Source organism: Pelophylax lessonae (genome assembly GCF_965119305.1).
Source record: "Pelophylax lessonae genome assembly, chromosome: 5".
Classification (NCBI taxonomy): Eukaryota; Metazoa; Chordata; class Amphibia; order Anura; family Ranidae; genus Pelophylax; species Pelophylax lessonae.
In genome coordinates, this window is record NC_138772.1 from 437,349,277 (window position 1) to 437,370,208 (window position 20,932).

Here is a 20,932-nt window from a genome sequence, read left to right on the forward strand (position 1 = left end):
CATGTCATCCCTAGACAAATCATTTGTGAACTTAAAATCTACTTGGTACATGTGCTCCCTGCAAGATAATTTTGCACTAGCTAATCAATAATGCAACAGTAAATTGCATTTAAATAAACATTAGTACCGTGTTTAATGAATAAACTCTCTTCTGCAATTTGTCAATGTCAGCAGTGTTGGTCTACTTTGATGTTCATTAGAATATTGGAAATTGAAGATTTGACAGGCTTTATGCATTATTATAGAAATGTTAGTTAATGATGTCAGAATTCCTTAATACAACAGAAATCACATAAGGTCATTTGCAGCAGCTGGATTATATAGTTTACTTTCCAACATTTTAACACCTTAAGATGGCAGCATTATAGGTTAAAATTCTGATTTATTAAATGCAAACATTAAAATTGAGATATTGGGGTTGATTTACTAAAGGCAAATAGACTGTTTACTTTGAAAGGGAAGTTGCATTTTACATAGGAACTTGCCCTAGAGCTTAGTGAATGAGGTGAAGGTCTGCTGACTTCCATTTTCCAATCATGAACAAGCAAAAATTGTGTTTTTTATTATTACTTTTACATAATTTGGGTATTCTTTGTGAAGTGAAACTTCATATTCACTAAGTTAAGCTAAATTCCCTTGCAAAGTCAACAGCATTTTTTTTTAGCAAATCATTTATTGAGATGTATTCAACAAAAGTTAATAATGTATGTAATACAAATCTTCTATATAGATTTTAAATTCCTATTGGTGTGAAGACAGGTAATACATTAACATTAGCTATAAAGAGACACTGTCACCTTGCCCCATCAAGGCAAGTATCTGTGTAACGGGGCCCCTCTTGCAACTCATCACCACTGCTTCTTCTGTTACCCCGGCCAGCAAAAAAAACTGGTGCTTCTTGAAATGGGGTAGCATATGATCCCCCCTACCATGCGACAGTACTTCACTATAGCACCAATCAATGATCCCAAGCACTGTTACTTAAAGTGGATGTAAACCCCATTTATAAAATTTGACCCGGGCACATCTATCTGTAGTGTTTACCTATCTCTCTTCAAAGCCCTAAGTCCCATGGCTTTCTCCTGCTCCGTTCTTCTGTTATCAGCATGATAACTTCAGACAAGTTCTCCGTCAACTGAGATAAAACCAGGCTGAATTTTGTGTCAGGGTGGGTGCTTTAAAAAGATTAGCAGAGAGCTGGTCTATTCAAAGCACATCTCTGCATGTTTCTGCCTATGTTGAGGGGGGTGTGTGCCTTTCCTCCAATCAGCTGTCTCACAATGTATAGCCAAACTTCCCTCCCACAGTCCACAGGTGAATCAGGAAGAGAAAATTATAACAGGACATGCACTTTCTAAACAGTCTAGAAAGCTGAAGACAGCACATATACAAGTAAAGTTTATGTAGGAGGATTTGTTTAATCTATGTTTATCATCTGAGGCTGTTTACTTCACTGGGTTCATGTGAGGGTTTACATCCACTTTAACTAAAAGAGCAATATCACCATCTCTGACACCAACAGACGCTGGAGATTTTGGCACCCGCTGTGATGGAGGAAAAAGCTATGTGGGGGGGGGGGAGTGCTGGAAAAGTGATTACCAATGAAAGGAGTGGGTCCATTTACATAAAAACTCAATGGGCAAGGGGACAATGTCTTTTAATGGGTCAGGATAACAAAGTTAAAAGCCAATCCATTAAACAATTATGTTCTGTTTTGGGACAATAACAGTGTGTTAAATTGCCATGCAGATTTTCATACCTCTAGTAGTTTTTAGTGTCAGGACATAACAGCAGAATTTGTCTGTCCCCTCCCACATGGTGGTAACCACGAATGAGCGAATGTCCAACGGCTAGATTTCCAATCTGCCAGGTTATATAGCTACATAGTTGGGTGAAGACACAGGCCCATTCGGTTCAATGTGCGTGTGTGTGTGCGTGTGTGCGTGTGTGTGTGCGTGTGTGTGCATATCTTAATGACTTCCCACATCACCGTATATTGTGCTCACTGAGAAACACACCTAACAGTTTTATATAGTTTTTAACTACGCTCTCTGATGATACCACTAACTGTGGAAAGGTCAGTGGACACTCCACCCCATTGCTTGGGAGAACCTCTGCTTGTGATACAGGCAAACTATTCTCAAACACACCCACTGCAAGGTTTTAGGTGTTTCCCAGGTACTGTAAGTTATCCTGTTGAGGTCATAGCTTTGTCTCTTTGCCATAACAATGACCCATCCTGTTTTGTCTAATAAAGCACAATGGTGTCAAGCTATGTCTATTAGGTTTGTTTGTCTGAAGGCATATATGAAGAAAGTACCACATGTTTGGTTATTCCACTGCACAGCATATGATAAAGGAAGATTTATTACTGCAATGGTGTGGGTGTAGCTGACAATCACACGAGAAAATCTAACTATTGGGGTACATGGGAGTTTCACCTTTAAATACACCCTCAAAATGTAATTTTAAGTATACTTATACTCCTAAAGTGTTTAGAACATAATTAAACTTGTTATCTATGTTTAGCATACATGGACAATTATGTATGCAAATCTATTAACTTTACTGGAAAATTTTTACATAACAAGATATGCAAGTCTGATACTATTTGTGGGCCTAGCTTTCAAAATGAATCTCTATTTTAGTTAGTGAATACAAAGCACAGCAGTTTATGCATCTGTGCTATTTAGAAAATATGTAGAATAGGTTATGCAGTCGCACCTTGACTCTGAAAACTGTACTGCCAATCAACTGCCTTTACAAGAAGTCGTGCTCAGCTATGAAGCAGAACATTAATTTGACAGCTATGAAGCAGAACATTAAATTGACTTTTCTAGATTCAAAAACATTTCAATCAAGGTGTTCTGGTTTGACTTGCCAGGTACTGTATATGCTGAAAAATTTGTAAATAAGAATACATCATGAAAGACCCATAAACTTACTTTATGTTACTGTATTTTACAGTGGATTGCAAGAGGCTGAAATCAGGTCAAATTCATGGAATTAAAATGTTTGCATTTACAAAAGTAATGTTAATTATGAATTAATGAATTCCGAGATGCATTGATTTTGTTCTGTCAGCCTGAAGTTCAGCTTTAACTTTTTCAATCTCCAATTCCCATCAGCAAAATGCAGAATAATAATGTAGAAAAGCTAATAAACTGTAAAGGCTCCTGTGCTCACACTATTCACTCATGTCATTACACCTGTACGCATTTATGTATTATATATATATATATATATATATATATTGTGACAGCAGGCAGGTAACATTGCCTGGTTGCATCCAGGATAGCAGGTAGAAATGAAGGAGAAATCGGCCGCACACCACCGGCTGCTAGGAAGATGAATCCTTTATTAACATACCGGATACAGAAATAGACGCGTTTCACACTTTAAAAGTGCTTATTCACTACAATAGGAGCATCTGGCAGTCCACAAGTTTATATGTTTTTATGCATGTTTGTAGCTGGAGTCATCAGACAGCCAATCAATTATGAGTGGTAGCCCGTTTGGGTGTGCACTTAAGCTGTGGACTGCCAGATGCTCCTATTATAGTGAACAATAAAGGATTTATCTTCCTAGCAGCTGGTGGTGTGCGGCCGATTTCTCCTTCTTATCCATTGTTGCAGCAGTGGTGAGCCGGGGCCAGCACCCACAGCACTGGGATTGCTCACCTGAGTGGTGGTTGTCTTCTCATTTTCAGCATGGCAGGTATGTGTGTCCTAGATTCAGGCTTTATGCAGATTTGTTCCACTAGGCGGAAGTGCTGAGAGTCCTTCAGTGATAGAGGTAATGAGCCCAGCTGAAGTAAGTTGGCTCATTAGGGCCTCTACAAAAACTCCCAGCGTGCTTAGAGAGTTGCTCCATCCTGGAACAAGTTTTGTGCCTGTGTAGACTTGGGAGCTTGATACCTGCCTGTGCGGTGAGACATAGCCTGTGTCTCTTAAACAGGGAGATAGGTGCTGGGGGCAGCACAAGGCTGCACCTAGTTGATAGCCAGGGAACCTGTGTGCGTAGTAAGTTGCCAAGTTGGCAAGGGTTTTTTTTTTTCATGTTTCTTTTTGTTGCCATTTTCTTCCTTGTACATAGTGTAAATAAACCAAACCTTTATTTTTTTCACCTGCAATGCTGTTTGCTGTGCCTAATTTCATGTAGTGAACTCATCCGGGGGGGTCACACACACCCACTATAACTATATATATATATATATATATATATCAAAAAAAAAATAAAGGAACACTTTGAAAACACATCAGATCTCAACGGGAAAGAATATAATGCTGGATATATATACTGATATGGACTAGGTAATGTGTTAGGAATGAAAGAATGCCACATTGTTTGATGGAAATGAAAGTGATCAACCTACAGAGGACCAAATTCAAAAACACTCCAAAAATAAAAGTAAAAAAATGATGCAGCAGGCTAGTCTATTTTGCTAAAATGTCATTGCAACAACCCAAAATGGTACTCAGTAGTTTTTATGGCCCCCACATGCTTGTCTGCATGCCTAACAATGTCGGGCATGCTCCTAATGACATGATGGATGCTGTCCTGGGGAATTTCCTCCCAGATCTGGACCAGGGCATCACTGAGCTCCTGAACAGACTGAAGTGCAAACTGGTGAAGTTGTACCGAAACATAATGTCCCAGAGTTGTTCTATTGGATTTAGGTCAGTCAAGCATGGGGGCCATTCAATGGTATCAATTCCTTCATCCTCCAGGAACTGGCTGCATACTCTTGCCACATGAGGCCGGGCATTGTCATGCTCCAGGAGTAACCCAGGACCCACAGCATCAGCGTAGGGTCTGACAATGGGTCCAAGGATTCCATCCCGATACCTGACGGCAGTCAGGGTGCCATTGTCTAGCCTGTAGATGTCTGTGCGTCCCTCCATGGATATGCCTCCCCAGACCATCACTGACTCACCACCAAACCGGTAATGCTGAACGATGTTACAGGCAGCATAACGATCTCCACGGTTTCTCTAGACCCTTTCACATCTGTCCCATGTGCTCAGGGTGAACCTGCTCTCATCTGAAAAAGCACAGAGTGCCAGTGGTGGACCTGCCAATTCTGGTGTTTCATGGCACATGCCAATCAAGCTCCACAGTGCTGGGCATTGAGCACAGGGCCCACTAAAGGACATTGGGGCCACCCTCATGAAGTCTGTTTCTGATTCTTTGTTCAGGGGCATTCGCACCAGTGGCCTGTTGGATGTCATTTTGTAGGGCTCTGGCAGTGCTTATTCTGTTCCTCTATGCACAAAGGAGCAGATACTGGACCTGCTGATAGGTTAATGACCTTCTACGGCCATGTCCAGCTCTCCTAGAGTAACTGCCTGCCTCCTGGGATCTCCTCCATGCTCTTGAGACTGTGCTGGGAGACACAGCAAACCTTCTGGCAATAGCCCATATCAACATGCTATCCTGGAGTAGTTGGACTGCCTGTGCAACCTCTATTGGGTCCAGGTATCGCCTCATGCTACCAGTAGTGACACTGACCCTAGCCAAATGCAAAATTAGTGAAAAACAGTCAGAAAAGATGAATAGGAAAAAAAAATGTCAGTGGCCTCCATGTGTAAAACAATCCCTGTTTTGGGGGTTTTTTTTCATTGTTGCCCATCTAGTGCATTTGTTGTTAATTTCATTAACACCAAAGCAGCTGAAACTGATTAACAACCCCCTCTGCTATTTAACTGACCCGATCAATTTTCCAGGAGTTGAATTGACTTGATGCTATACTCTGATTAAAAAGTGTTCCTTTTTAATTTTTTTGAGCAGTGTGTATATACTTTGTATATATCATTATTTTTAGGGATTACATATTTTGTGGTATTATTAGGTTTACTTAAAATTATTTTTTTGTGACTTTTACTGAGATACTGATTATTATCTGAATGTCAGACAAGTGAAATTAGCGCATCTGCTGAAAAACGACTATAATAAACCAATGTGTTTACCTTGCAGTGTTAGTAATATCTACTTTTTTGTCAACTCACTTTATCAACTCCTAATGGTTGAAAACATTTTTGGTTATGCTTAACTACCATACTATTGTACTAGAGTGAGCAGCATTGCTACCACAGATTTTCCACTGTGCTCTTTGAATTTTTTTTTTTTTTAAAGTGCTGAGAAAAGGGAATATTGTGTAATCATAATAGCTGATTTATTAACCGGTTGCCGACCGCCGCACGACTATATACTGCGGCGGTCAGCCCCGGCCAGGCAGAGTGACGTATCGGTACGTCACTCGCCTGTCACTGACTTGCGAGCCTATCGCGGGCGGGCGCGCGCCCGCCGAGGCGCGCGCCCGCCGCGGCTCGTTCACAGGCAAGTCAGTGCGTGTGACCGGCGGACTCGATGTCCGCCGGCCACACTACGATCGCTCCTGTGAAGGGAGAAAGACAGAGCAGCTTGTGTAAACAAGCTGCCTGTCAGTTCTCCCTGTGTATAAGTGAAGATCTGACCGTTCTACTATGTAGAACGGTTGATCTTTGCTTTTACACCAATAGCCATGTCCCTACACAGTAGAAAGCACGCCCCTAGGACACACTTAACCCCTCCCTGTCCAATAAAGTTAACCCCTTCCCTGCCAGTGTCATTTTTGCAGTAACAGTGCATATGTATAGCACTGATTACTGCAGTAATGTCACTGGTAACCCCAAAAGTGTCAAAAATGTCAGTCAAGGGTCCGATCTGTCCGCCGCAATGTCGCAGTACCGAGAAAAAAATCGCAGATCGCCGCCATTATGCGTTAAAAAAAAAAAACACCAAAAATGACAAAAATCTTTCTCTTTGTTAGTAAACGCGATAACTTTTGCGCAAACCAATCAAAATACGCTTTTTGCGATTTTTTTTACCAAACATAGGTAGCATAAAACAAATTGGCCGAAAAATGTTAAAAAATTTTGATTTTTACTTTTTTTTTTGGGGAATTTCATATAAAAAAATGTGAAAAATATTGTTATTTTTGCAAAATTTACGCTCTTTTTTTGTTTATAGCGCGTGATCAAAAAATCGCACAGGTGATCAAATACCACCAAAAGAAAGCTCTGTTTGTGGGAAAAAAAGGACGTCAAATTCGTTTAGGTACAGCGTCGCACGACCGCGCAATTGTCCGTTAAAGTCACGCAGTAAAAAATCGCAAAAAAACCCCTGGTCCTTTAGCAGCCAAATCCTCCGGGGCTTAAGTGGTTAAAGAATAACTGTGTTGACTTACAATATAATCATGTGAAAAGAGAATTTCTATTTTTTTTTTTCAAATTTACTTACATATGAGAAGCCTAAGTAAGCAAAACCCCACTAGCCTTGGTGAACATTCTACTGCTTTAGTAAAGTCAATCATTTCATAGCACACAAAGAATACAAATCCAAAAGCTTGAAAGCACTGTGATTTTTTTTTTTTTAAAGAAAATTTTTTACATACATATAAGTGAGAAATAACAGCACCGTACCTGAAAGTACTGCAACAAAAGTAATATGATGTACAGCTGACAATAAACAAAAGTGTACACTAGTGTAATATTAACCAAAAAACAATCTTATGGGCCTTTAAAGGGGATAATCTCAACCCATATGGTAGGTGCATAGGAATGAAAAGATTGAGGAGTCTGGATGAACAAATGCCTATGACAGGGCCCACTGTTCAAGAAGGTCAGACCATGGGTCACGCAAACTAAGGGGCCCCTGGACTTCCCAATGCTAAAAATCACAGTTAGAAAAAATCCAAAGGAATATCATATGGCATGAGCTCTCTTCAGCTGTGTAGAAGGTACTGTAGAGAGTAGACAAACAAGCACCCATACACGAAACAATACAAAGTAAAAAAAAAAACCAAAGAATTAGGTCAGTGGGTATAAGCAGCAGGTCAGATCAAATCATTGACAGTAAAAAGTATTGATGAAAATATGATTTGAATACTTGATATTGAATATTAATTCAAGTATTTGGACCTATAGAGAAGGGGAGCTTTGAACTACGTTTATACTGCCACCATCAGAGGTATTGAAGGCACTGGCAAAGGAGGTGGTGGAGTCCCTAGCACTGTGATTTTTACAAAGGCAAGCTCTTTGAAATACAACAATAACTAATCCTTAAAGGGTTAGTTCACTTTTACCAAAAAACTGCCCCTGCAGAAAGGGGCATCTGTAGATAAAAAAAATTTACACTTTGACTAAAGTTCAATAATGCCCTTGCTATAGGTGTAAGCCATTTATGTACCTAATGAAGCCTTACTGGAAAATTCCAAGGACGCTACTGAGAGAAGCCCATCTTTTACCGTACACCTTCATCATCACAGATTTGTATATTTATGTGGATGGGACCCATTTTAAAAAAGATATGAGAACCAACATCCCAATATTCTAGAGCAACAAAAGGACATGGAGTGTGGGGACTTTTAATGAGCTCAGACACAAAGTAGCATATACGTGTATATAAAAATGTAAACATTAATTTCTCAAAAAATATATTTTTGAAAGCATTATTATACAGACAGATTTTTGGTGTAAAAAGGGAGCATCATTCACTGTGTTTATGTTTCCAACCGGTTTCGCTGAAATGGCTTCTTCAGGGAAACACATGAAGAATTTTCGAAGAGTTTTTACTAATAAGCAAATAAGAAATGCAATGAATGCTAAAAAAAGCAGCATATACAGAAATACAAACAAAAAAAAAATGAAAAATAAAAATAAACTGCACTTGATCAATCATGTAAAGATTTAGAGGTGTCTCCATACCTGTGGTGGTGTAGAGCTCTAGAGACTATGGAATGATGAAGATAAGTCTGTCACAGGGGTCCCATGCACCAGCCGGACTGAGTGGCCCTTCATTCCCAACCAGGGTATCTCATAAATACAACGTAGCCTCCCTTCCCTCTTACAAATTGTATTCAGGCAAATACCTGTATTTGTTGTACGGCTAGAGAAAAAACTTGCGCTCTTCCAGCAGACAAGTATAGTGTTGCTGAGTCCCTTTTATACCTCCATCACCCAGCCGACATCTGACGTCAGCGCAGGATGCAGACGCTATGACAGGGCATCGCGCACGCCCCCTGTTATAATTTTTACACCTAGGAAAGAATCCAGGCTTTTTTTACAGCAATCTGGTGAGCTGGCCAGAACCACCTCTGCAGGGAGACTATTCCTCATTTTCACAGGTCCTACTGTGAAGAAACCTTTCCATATTTTGGAGACTAAATCTCTTTTCCTCTAGACGTAAAGAGTGCCCCCTTGTCCTCTGTGATGACCTTAAAGTGAATTATCAACACCAAGTTCACTATATGGACCCCTTATGTATTTATACATGTTGATCATATCCCCCCTAATCTCCTCTTCTCAAGAGAGAATAATTTCAGTTCCTCTAATCTTTCCTCATAGCTGAGCTCCTCCATGCCTCTTATCAGTTTGGTTGCTCTTCTCCGCACTTTTTCCAGTTCCCTGATATCCTTTGTGAGAACTGGTTCCCAAAACTGAACTGCATATTCCAGTTGAGGTGTTACTAATTATTTGTACAGGGGCAAAATGATATCTCTCTCTCTGGAGTCCATGCCTCTTTTAATACAAGAAAGGACTTTGCTTGCTTTGTAAACCACTGATTGGCATTGCATGCTATTATTAAGCTTAGGATCTACCAGAACACCCAGATCCTTCTCAGCTATGGATTCCCCCAGTTCTACTCCCCATAGTATGTCTGATGCATGCATAGTCTTCGCCCCAAAGTGCATAATTTAACATTTATCAACATTAAACCTCATTTGCCATATAGTTGCCCAATGAAACAGTGCATTGAGGTCGGCTTGTGAGTTTGAGACATCCTGTAAGGAAGTTATTCCACTGCAAAGCTTGGTGTCATCTGCAAAGACTAAAATGGTACTTTTAATCCCAGACCTTATATCATTTATAAAGGTATTAAAAAGTAAGGGTCCCAACACTGAACCTTGGGGTACACCACTGATACCCTTAGACCATTCAAAGTAAGCATCATTAACCACTACTCTCTGAATTCTATCTCTATGCCAACTTTCTATCCATTTAAAAACTGATCTGTCCAAGCCTGTAGATTCTATCTTACACATTAGCCGTGTGTGGGGAACTGTGTCAAACAATTTTGCAAAATCCAAGTATACTACATCCACAGCCTCCCCTCTATCCAAGGTTTTACTTACCTCATCATGAAAAGAAATCAGATTTGTTTAACAACTTCTGTCTTTCATGAATCCATGCTGTCTGTTGCTTAAAATATTTTTTTCCAGCAAGAACTCATCTATGTGGTCTTTTATTAAACTCTCCAATATCTTCCCGACTATAGAAGTAAACTAATAGGTCTATATTTACTTGGCAAAGACTTTGATCTATTTTTAAATATAGGCACCACATTGGCCCTAAGCCAATCCAGTGGTACTATTCCAGTCCTTAACGAGTCCCTAAAAATTAAAAACAAAGGCTTTGAAATGCCATCTGGTCCAGGCGCTTTATCCACCTGTCTAAATATTTCTGAACCATATCACTTTTGAGCCATTGTGGATCATTTGGGGCTGTGTCAATACCATCGCCATTATGATCATGAGCTCTCCCATACTCCTTTGTACACACAGAGCTGAAGAAAGTATTTAATACATTTTATTATAATGCCTACATCATCCATAAAAATAGCAAATAATAATAAATGAATGAATATGATGTCATTTGATTTTATTGCTGGCTAGCTGATAAGATCTTATACATCCTCCACAAGCCAAATAAATACCCATATACAGTACATTCCAGAAATCTGATTTCAAGGAACCTATTTGGTGATTAGAGGAGTGTTGGAGAAGGAGCCTGTAAGACCCTGTGGATGATCTAATAAGGGCTTGCTGATTTGAGCTTGGTGCTTATCTGGTGTAAAGAGGCATGCTGGCGGAGACGAGGCTGGTTGCCCCTTTGGATGATTGCTAAAAGCTTATTTTATGTGATCTCTGGTGAGTGTTCAATCCCTAGGGGAGAGGTCACACTTGGTGTGGTGACGGGCCAGTGACTTTGCGTTTGGACTTCATTATAGAGTGTTTACCCTCACCGACACCCAATGGAACTTCTAAAGGGACTTTAAAGGCACAGGAGTGTTATTTTCTTCTAAAAAAAAAAAAAAAAAGCGCTGCTAATGCAGACATTATTTATTATTTTTATGGATGATGTATGCATGATAATATATTTTGGATTTAATATAGCAGCTGCTAATATTGCCTGGAAACAAATGTATATGTGTAGCACCCTCCTAGGTTGGTGCTAGGTAACCTATAGGGGAGACCTTGTCTGCCTATCAGCAGGGTCCAATTGCTCAGTCAGGCTGTCATGTGTTCTCAGGTGTAACTGTTGAGTTGGGGAGTCTCCCCACTGTATCCAATGAGGGCTCTCATTGGACAGTGGAGGAAACCTGACCAATAGCACACCAGGGCTTGTATTCATCCCAGAGGGCAGATTCTGCTGCAATGCATCCTGGGAGGGGGTATAAGTCTGTGGGGAGCACATGACAGGATGTCTTTGGCGGGAAACAGAGTCCCGGGAAGAGGGTGACGTCTGTCTCTCCTCCTGTCAGTGTGAGGAAAGGTGTCCTTGGTGGTCGGCCTAGAGGACGGAAGGTTGATCTGAGCTGCCGAGAGGGATTCAGTGTGCTGAGGACCGTGTGGAGCTGTTGGGGTTGGAGTTTCCAAGAAAGCAGTCGTGAGTACTGTGAACTGCCCTGGGGTCTGCCTAGGATAGGAGACCACTCCAGGAGATCAGAGGGATCCAGGAACCAGCTAACCAGGAGGAAGCTTAGAAAGGGAGTGCCTGAGTCTAAGCCCTGAAGAGAATTCAGTGAGAGAGGGTGTCAGTATGGGCCCTGAAGTGTTAAATGTTGCAGCAGTGTTACAAGTAGCTACCTCAGCCAGGAGGGCAAAAGGGAGCTGTACAAAAGGACTTTGTGTCACCGGGGAGTGTCAAAGTCAGTTCAGTGTTAACAAGACAGCAGGTCAGCGTTAACAAGCGTCAACCGGCGTTGACGGGCATTTAGCCGGCATCAAGTCAGCGTCTAAAGGGATTTTCTCAGTTGTCCCATTACATTGTGTATAGTCAAGCCAGAGGAGTAGCCCACTCATTCCCTTCTCCCATCCAAGTTCCTAAAATAAATGCAAAACCCAAAGATGCTGGACTGTTTCTTGTCTCAGTGCTCACACTTGGAGAACATGCTTAAATGTGCTGTTGTTACTAGTGGTAACCCTGGCAGACCCACATCCAGCACAAAGGCTCGCAAAAACAAACACTCGGCCGTGAGATCAGACAATCATGCCATCATGGAATGACCGAATTTGATCGATAAATCATTCAATGTACATAAATGAATCAGTTTTTTGTTCATTTTTGTCACATTTGCCTAGCGCAAACAGTTTGAGTGAGAAACACATTACCCTTTCAATTTATTGTTCATTCAGCAGAATTTTCCAAACTGTTCCTTCAATTTTGCAGCTCTAAAAAGTTAAAATCGATTTTCTATTTGTGCCCATTATCTGGACGAAAAACGAATGGATCAAATGACAGATTTTCAAATGATTTTTCGGCTAGTGTATGGCCAGCATTATTCTATGTGTCCATGCACATTAGGACGATTACAGGTATATTTTAAACTCAATGTTTAGAGATAGAAAAAAAAACCCTTTGGTTTGCATTTCTAATTGGAGTTTTTTGGCAGAAAAAAACACAAAACTTTCCTAAACTCGTCTAAACTATGTACAGAAAATGCCCTATATGAGCATTTTTTCTGCCAAGGGAACTGGCTTTTTTTTTTTTTTTTTAAAGCCCGGTGTGCATGGAGCCTCAATTTCCCCCACCTTCACACAACCAAGTCAACATGAAGCAAATCTCAATGTTGTCCTGCAAATTTAGGACTCAAATGCCATCAGAGAATACAAAGTGAACATTTTCCTCTGCTGTTTTTTCTGCTCCCCTGCAATTTCTGTCATTATGCAAACTTGTTCTTTCCTAACTAAACCTTCCTAAAGGTATCCTTTACTTGTGTGTTTTTTTCATGAAAAAGATCTGACTCTATCTTTGACAAAAAACAAACCCTGCATATACAGTATAATAAGTGCTACCTTGCTTAGGTTACAGAAAATAGGATAGATCTGTGTTAATCCTGAGTTTCCTATGTACTAGAAGTAAACAATTAGGGGCATGGCCAAGACCGGCATGTGCGTCTCTGCTGATCCACTCACCAATCCTCCCCCAGCCTGCTGCACAGCCTTGATCCGGGCCACACTACTGGACCATACCCCGGACATCACAGTGGACACCCTGCTGGCCATACGAACCTGAGGGATGACACGGAAAGGGCTGGGTGAGGTGCCGGGCGCCAATGGCTAAGATGGCGCGGTGTGGCCTTGCTGAAAGGGACTCTGTGCGGCATGGAGAAGGGGAAGGAGGCCGGCATGAAAGCACAGAAATCCCAGAAGGGTCAGGGTAAGGATCCCCCCCGGGACATGTTGTTTTTTGCCCAAAGACTGTCTGAGGTCCAGGGACAGGCTTCTATGAAACCTTATATTTACCTAAGACTGAATATTTGCCACAAGAGTTAGAACAGTACCTACTATACCTCCCTTTCCCCACTTGACTGACATACAGAGACAGAGACTGGACGCACCACTCACTTTGGAGGAATTACAGGAGGTGGTTTTCTCATTCCCAAATTGTAAGGCACTGAGGGAAGACGGTATCCCTATAGAAGTATATGAACAACATACTAAAGTGATACTCCCACGGTTACTGCACGTTTTCAATGAGTCCCTGGAGACAGGTGCTCTACCTCCCTCTATGTACAGGGAAAATGTGGTTTTATTCCGAAAACCGGGTAAGGATCCGGTTGATCCTGGGTCGATCTCCTTATTACAGTGTGATGTAAAAATCTTAGCGAACGTCCTGGCACTTAGACTGAACAGTGTAATCACATCCTTAATACATTCTGATCAGGCAGGTTTCATGCCCAAAAATCCACCGCAATCAATCTTCAAGGATTGTTTCTGAATGTGCAGCGGACAATCTGGGCTCCAGAACACTGCTGTCCCTTGATGCTGCTAAGGCATTTGACAGCATGGACTGGACCTACCTTTGGGAAGTTATGGTTCGGCCTGGTATATATCTCCTGGGTAAAACTTTTTTATGCTAGACCACAGGCTGCTATTCAGAATTTTGGCAATATCTCGCACTATTTGTCACCCCTTCTCTTCGCCTTGGCTATTGAACCCCTGGCCTTTCGGATAAGGTCCCATTATTCCATACCATATACAGGGTTTCCAATATGGGAATATTCATGAAAAGATGATGCTTTATGCTGACAACACTCTACTCTTGCTAGGTGACACAGATACCTCCCTTAATGTAGCCATGGATAAGATAGAGGAATCCGCACTGATGCTCCTGGACGGGGATGGGTCTTAGCGGGTGGCATCATCGTGCACCGTTCCCATCACTGTTCAATCTTAATACCTTGGTGTGCTAATATCCCCCTTGGTGCTTGACTATTGCAGATTGAATATCACTCCTCTTCTTCAGCAGTTTAAGGGTCGGATAAAAACATGGAATTCTTTGTACTTGTCAGTGGCGGGTAGGGTGAATTTGATAAAAATGTTATTCATGCCGCAATTATTATACTTGTTACATAACTCTCCTATGGTGATTTCCTTAAAAACTTTTAGATTAATCAGTTCTATCTTCCGAACACTGATTTGGAAAAATGGGACTCCTAGGATTAAACTTGAACATCTGCAGAGGCCCAAAGACGAGGGGGGACTAGCTCTACCTAACCCGTGGTTGTACTATTTAGCTGCTCAATTGCAACACCTATTAGGGGCTATGGGGGAAGGGGATGATACAGACAGTGTGACCACTAACCCACCATCCCTGGGGATAATGAGACGCATGACCCGTGGGGGGACCCCTGTTCTCAGCTTTGGAGGCGCAAGCATTTAGAAAACCACATAAGCCTTACCCTACATACAATCTTATCCAGAAGGTGTGGAACAAAACTAAATACATACAGGGGGTGGAGGGTATACTGAATATAGTCCTATCTGGCTTAATGATACCTACCTAGAGATCGCTAAATTACAATCTGGGGCCCGATGGAAAGAGTATGGGGTGACCCACCTTAAACATATTTTCGTAATGGGATATTACTGACGTTTCCTGACTTACAGGCTAAGTACAATCTTCCTTCTTCCATGTACTTTCTATATCTACAGCTTAGACATGCGGTTAAGGCCCAAAGCGCATTCTCTGAATGGGTGTTGTCCCAGGCTCCTATCTTTGACATGGTTAGAGATACTACGGTGTCTAAGGGGTGTATTACACAGTGCTATACTCAATTTCTACAGATATACTTGAAACAGCACCCACTAGGAATTTTGGCGAAGTGGGAGAGAGATGTGGGTCCAATGGAGACTGAGCAGTGGGACAAGGCCTTCCAGACGGTGACTGGAAGGCCTCTAAATGTTGCCCAAAGACTGACGCAATTATACATAGCGCTTAGAGTACACTACACTCCTTACCGACTGCATACGATATGACTTCCCGATGACCACCATGGCAATCTTATTCACTTACTTTGGTGATGCCCAAAGTTGCATCCCTACTGGACGGGCATGGTACAGATACTTAACAATGTGTTCCAAGTATCTTTGGCGGTTGCTCCGTTAAATGTCTGTTGGGAGTACTGGATAAATACGATTGGGATAAATATGGGAAAGAAGCTATTCTTAGAGCCCTGTCCCAGGCTAGAAAGTTGATCATGGTGCATTGGAAATCGGAGGACCCCCCCCACCCCCGACTTTAAAAGAATGGATTACTACAATAGGTAATGTTTTGAGAATGGAGAAAGTTATTTTTCAACATAGGGGAATCATCGACAAGTTTGAAAAACATAGAAGACATTAAAACGATGCAATAAGTGCAGGTAAGGTGGCAGAACAGATGAATTCTAAAGCCTATGGATGTTCATCTAAAGGATTACAAGTTAAACTGGACATTACAAAAATGTATTTTATTATATTTATGATGTTCAAACCATACTATAGCTCGAAGACCATACATACTCTGTAATAAGGCAGTAGCTTGGGGTTAGCCATTGGTACCTCTCTTTTTTAAATAAGCTTCTTCACTTGCTGTGAATAGTTATTTTCTAAACTGCAAATTACACATTACACTTAAAGTACATCATATTTTTATAAACCTTTTAATGTAGGAGAGAGTTTTTTAACAGACAGTTAATTTTATTAAGCAAAAGTTCATGAGATTATCAGAACAGAAGGTATTTAAAAAGTGGTAAAGTGCGGTACATTATTTTCCAACACACAATAGACTTGTTTATTTATCTTATGGACATAAAACTAAAGACTATCGTTATACTCCCTCTCTTTGCTTAAAGTGGTAGCCAACAATAGCAATAGGTTGCTTATCTAGTTACACAAATGTCAAATATCTCAACTTCCATGCAGGTATGGTTCTTTTATCTACACAGTAATGAATTATTAGTCACTTCTTCCACAATGAAACTTTTGTGGTAGAATCTGCAATTTGTGTCACCCTGAAGAATTGGTTACCCACAAAAAAAGGTCATTGCCGTCAGCAACCTTTGCAAATGAGGTGTCAATAATGACCGGTGCCAATGAGATGTGTCATGCAATTTCATGCATAAATGATCTGGTTATAATGGTGCTCTCACCCAACCTTTGTCTTTGTGTCTTAAGGTGAGCAGAAGTCAAGGATAAGTGTGCGAGACATGAGGAGAATTCCATTATTAATTAACACAATTCACCAACTAAAGAACCATTCTGAGCAAATTTTTAGATGAAGCATCAGTTTTTAATTCATTTTAATGTGCTTTCTTTTTATGTTGATACAGACATTTGTTTCCTAACACTTATTCTTGCCTGTTTAATTGGTGCTATTTTATGGCAAGCACAACTGACCCTATGGCCTGACTTAGGAAACATCTATCCCCTTGTGAAATCACAGTTTAACTCTAGCTCTTTGTGCTTTAAAAGTGACAGCACATATTTGGAATACCTCTAAGACCATACCTTGAGGAATCTAATTGGGTTTTTTTTTTTCTGGTCCGACCTTTAGGTTGATAATTCTTCATCCCTCATGAAAGGCCTCTGTGAAGTTCATGTTGGGCGATCTTCAACTCATTCCCATAGGTAAAGCAGTGCGATACCCATTTGTCTTTGTCTCTTTGTTTTGCATACTGTCTGAAAATGCCCAGCCTGCTAGATATTTTCAGGCAAAGCATCTTTCTTCTCAGAAACTTTGCCTTGATTCTATATTTTGTAAGATTGTCACATTATTGAGATTTTTTTTTTATTAAGTGCCAATCTTTCCTTATAACCTTGCCTTGTTTAGTATAAAGACTGAAACTAGCTGATAAGATATTTGGCTACCTTTTTCTGTGTAGCGTCCTTTGTAAAAGTGTCAGCCCTTTTGTAATAATGAAACCTTGCCATAGAATCTCATACAATATGTGCTCATATAACGTCTTCTAATTCACAAATGTGTACTTATATCAATGAGCAATGTTGGTGTGACATGTGTGGCAACCCTTAGCTATCAACTTTAAGTACAGAGTAATCATATCAAAAGACACATTTTGATGGGTCAATGTGGTTAATTATTCTTGCAAGTATTAAATTTTTTTCCTTGCTCTCTGTTTTCTGTCACAATTTGTTCCCATATGTGCAGAGATGTAGTTGTGTCTTAGACAAGCCACTTACCATATATTTAATAACGTATGAAGCTTTACTGTGCCTCTGTTAAGGATAAGACGCTCCATAATTAATGCATTTTATGTCACAAAAAACATCTTTTTACACAAAGCCTCTGATCCCAAATTGGATGTGTAACTCATACACTAAACTTCTGTGCTTTTCTGATCAGAACTGTAAAGTGTTGATTATATGCTGCAATGTCACACGTTAGATGTGGTGTTGTTATGATTTTAACTGTATTTTAAATGAGAAGTGTCACAGAAGACTTCTAGAGCTTGTAGTGTAGGACCCTTTAAGAGGAGGTCCCATTTTTGTTTGCCAGGAAACTGCCTTGAAATTCTGGTCATTTAATGATAGACTATAGTTACACAGGTACTGTAGGTAGAGCCTGGAGGACAGTGTGGCCCATGGAGTGAGTGGATAAGGAATCCCAGACAGTGGGGAGTATGATGGCCTGGTAACAGGGTTACTCCCTGGGGAGAATTCATGCTGCACTTTGGAGAGGGACTGGAGAGATTCTGAGAAATTGTTTCACTCCAGAGGAGACTATTTCAGCATTGCAGTTATTTATAGGGAGAAACATTTAACCTGTTGAATAGAACTCACTAAATATTTTCAAAAGATTATTTGGCACAATATTTAGAGTAAATATACCCAATAACAAAAATTTTATATATTACAGTTTACCAGTAATCATCTGTACCTTAGATGTGGTGGCTACATTCGTTTTTTTTCTTCTTTGGTCCTACCAGTAACAACATTTCTGGATCTAAGATTTAACTACCACACTAATAATTAATCTTCCAGATACAGATTTTTTTTACAGTGTGAATTAAGGAATGGAGGCAATGAGTTTTGCGCTTCGAAATCACCCCCTTCATCTGGGCTACAAAAACACACAAAAAAAATGATATGTGTATATAAACATGAAAAACTGTCTACAGAAAAAAATCTACTAAAATCATGATAAAAAGGATTAAAAAAAAAAATGTAACAAATATAGAATTGAACAGATATACAATATTTCACAAAACTAAGTACATCCCTCACATTTTTGTAAATATTTTATGATATTATTTATTATTATTTCAGGTACTTATATAACGCTGTCAATTTACGCAACGCTTTACATATTTACACATTGTACATTCACATCAGTCCCTGCCCTCAAGGAGCTTCCAATCTAAGGTCCCTAACTCACATACATACACAGTAGGGCCAATTTCTTTTTCATACAGGATCCAATTAACCTACCAGCACGTCTTTGGAGTGTGGGAGGAAACCAGAGTACCTGGAGGAAACCCACGCAGGCACAGGGAGAACATGCAAACTCCAGGCAGGTAGTGTCGTGGTTGGGATTCAAACCAGCGACCCTCTTGCTGCTAGGCGAAAGTGCTAACCACTACACCACTATATCTTTTCATGTGACAACACTGAAGAAATTACATTTGCTACAATGTAAAGTAGTTAGTGTACAGCTTGTATAACAGTGTAAATTTGCTGTCCTCTCAAAATAACTCAACACACAGCAATTCATGTCTAAACTGCTGGCAACAAAAGGGAGTACACCCCTAAGCAAAGATGTCAATATTGGGCCCAAAGTATCAACATTTTGTGTGGCCACCATAATTTTCCAGAACTGCCCTAACCCTCTTGGGCATGGAGTTCACCAGAGCTTCACAGGTTGCCACTGGAGACCTCTTCCACTCCTCCGTGATGACATCACAGAGCTGGTGGATGTTAGAGACCTTATGCCCCTTCACCTTCTGTTTGAAGATGCCCCACAGATGATCAATAGGTTTTAGGTCTGGAGACATGCTTGGCCTGTCCATCACCTTTCCCCCCAGCTTCTTTTGCAGGCAGTGGTTGTCTTGGGGTCGTTATCATGTTGGAATACTGCCCTGAGGACAAGACTCCAAATGGAGTGTATCATGCTCTGCTTCAGTATGTCACATACATGTTGGCATTTATGGTTCCCTCAATGAACTATATCTCCCCAGTGCCAGCAGCACTCATGCAGCCCTAGACCATGACACTCCCACCATCATGCTTGACTGTAGGCAAGACACACTTTTCTTTGTACTCCTCACCTGGTTGCCGCCACTCACACTTGACACCATCTGAACCAAATAAGTTTATCTGGGTCTCAGCAGATCACAGGACATGGTTCCAGTAATCCATGTCCTTAGTCTGCTTGTCTTCAGCAAACTGTTTGCGGACTTTTTTGGGCATCATTTTAAAAGAGGTTTCCTTCTGGGACGACAGCCATGCAGACCAATTTGATGCAGTGTGCAGCGTATGGTCTGAGCGCTGACAGACTGACCCCCCACCCCTTCAACCTCTGCAGCAATTCTGGCAGTACTCATATGTATATTTCCCAAAGACAACCTCTGGATATGACGCTGAGCCCTTGTAGTTTTTTGGTCGACCATGGCAAGGCCTGTTCTGAGTGGAATTTGTCCTCTTAAAAACCGCTGTATGGTCTTGGCCACCGTGCTGCAGCTCAGTTTCAGGGTCTTGGCAATCTTTTTATAGCCTAGGCCATCTTTATGTAGAGCAAAAATTCTTTTTTTTAGATCGTCAGAGAATTCTTTGCCATGAAGTGCCATGAGTGAAAGCGATAACACCAAATTTAACATGCCTGCTCCCCATTCACACCTGAGACCTTGTAACACTAACGAGTCACATGACACTGGGATGACACCCAATTTGGACATTGTCACTTAGGGGTGTACTCACTTTTGTTGCCAGCGGTTTAGACATTAATGGCTGTTTGTTGAGTTATTTTGAGGGGACAGCAAATGTACACTGTTATACAAGCTGTACACCGACTACTTTACATTGTAGCAAAAGTGTAATTTCTTCAGTGTTGCCACATGTAAAGATATAATAAAATATTTACAAAAATGTGAGGGGTGTATTCACTTTTTTGAGATACTGTAATTTACAGAAAAATCTATTGAAACACTAATAGGCTGCCAACTATTGGCTACAAATAATAGCAGTGTAATTTGACAAAATATGATGAAATCAATGTAAAATATCAAATATATTTTTTTATGGTGACAATAATAGTAAAAAGCTATCTTATAAAAAAAAAACAGAGTTAAAATAAAGTTTGAAATGACCCACTCAGCACGGGAGAACAGAGGA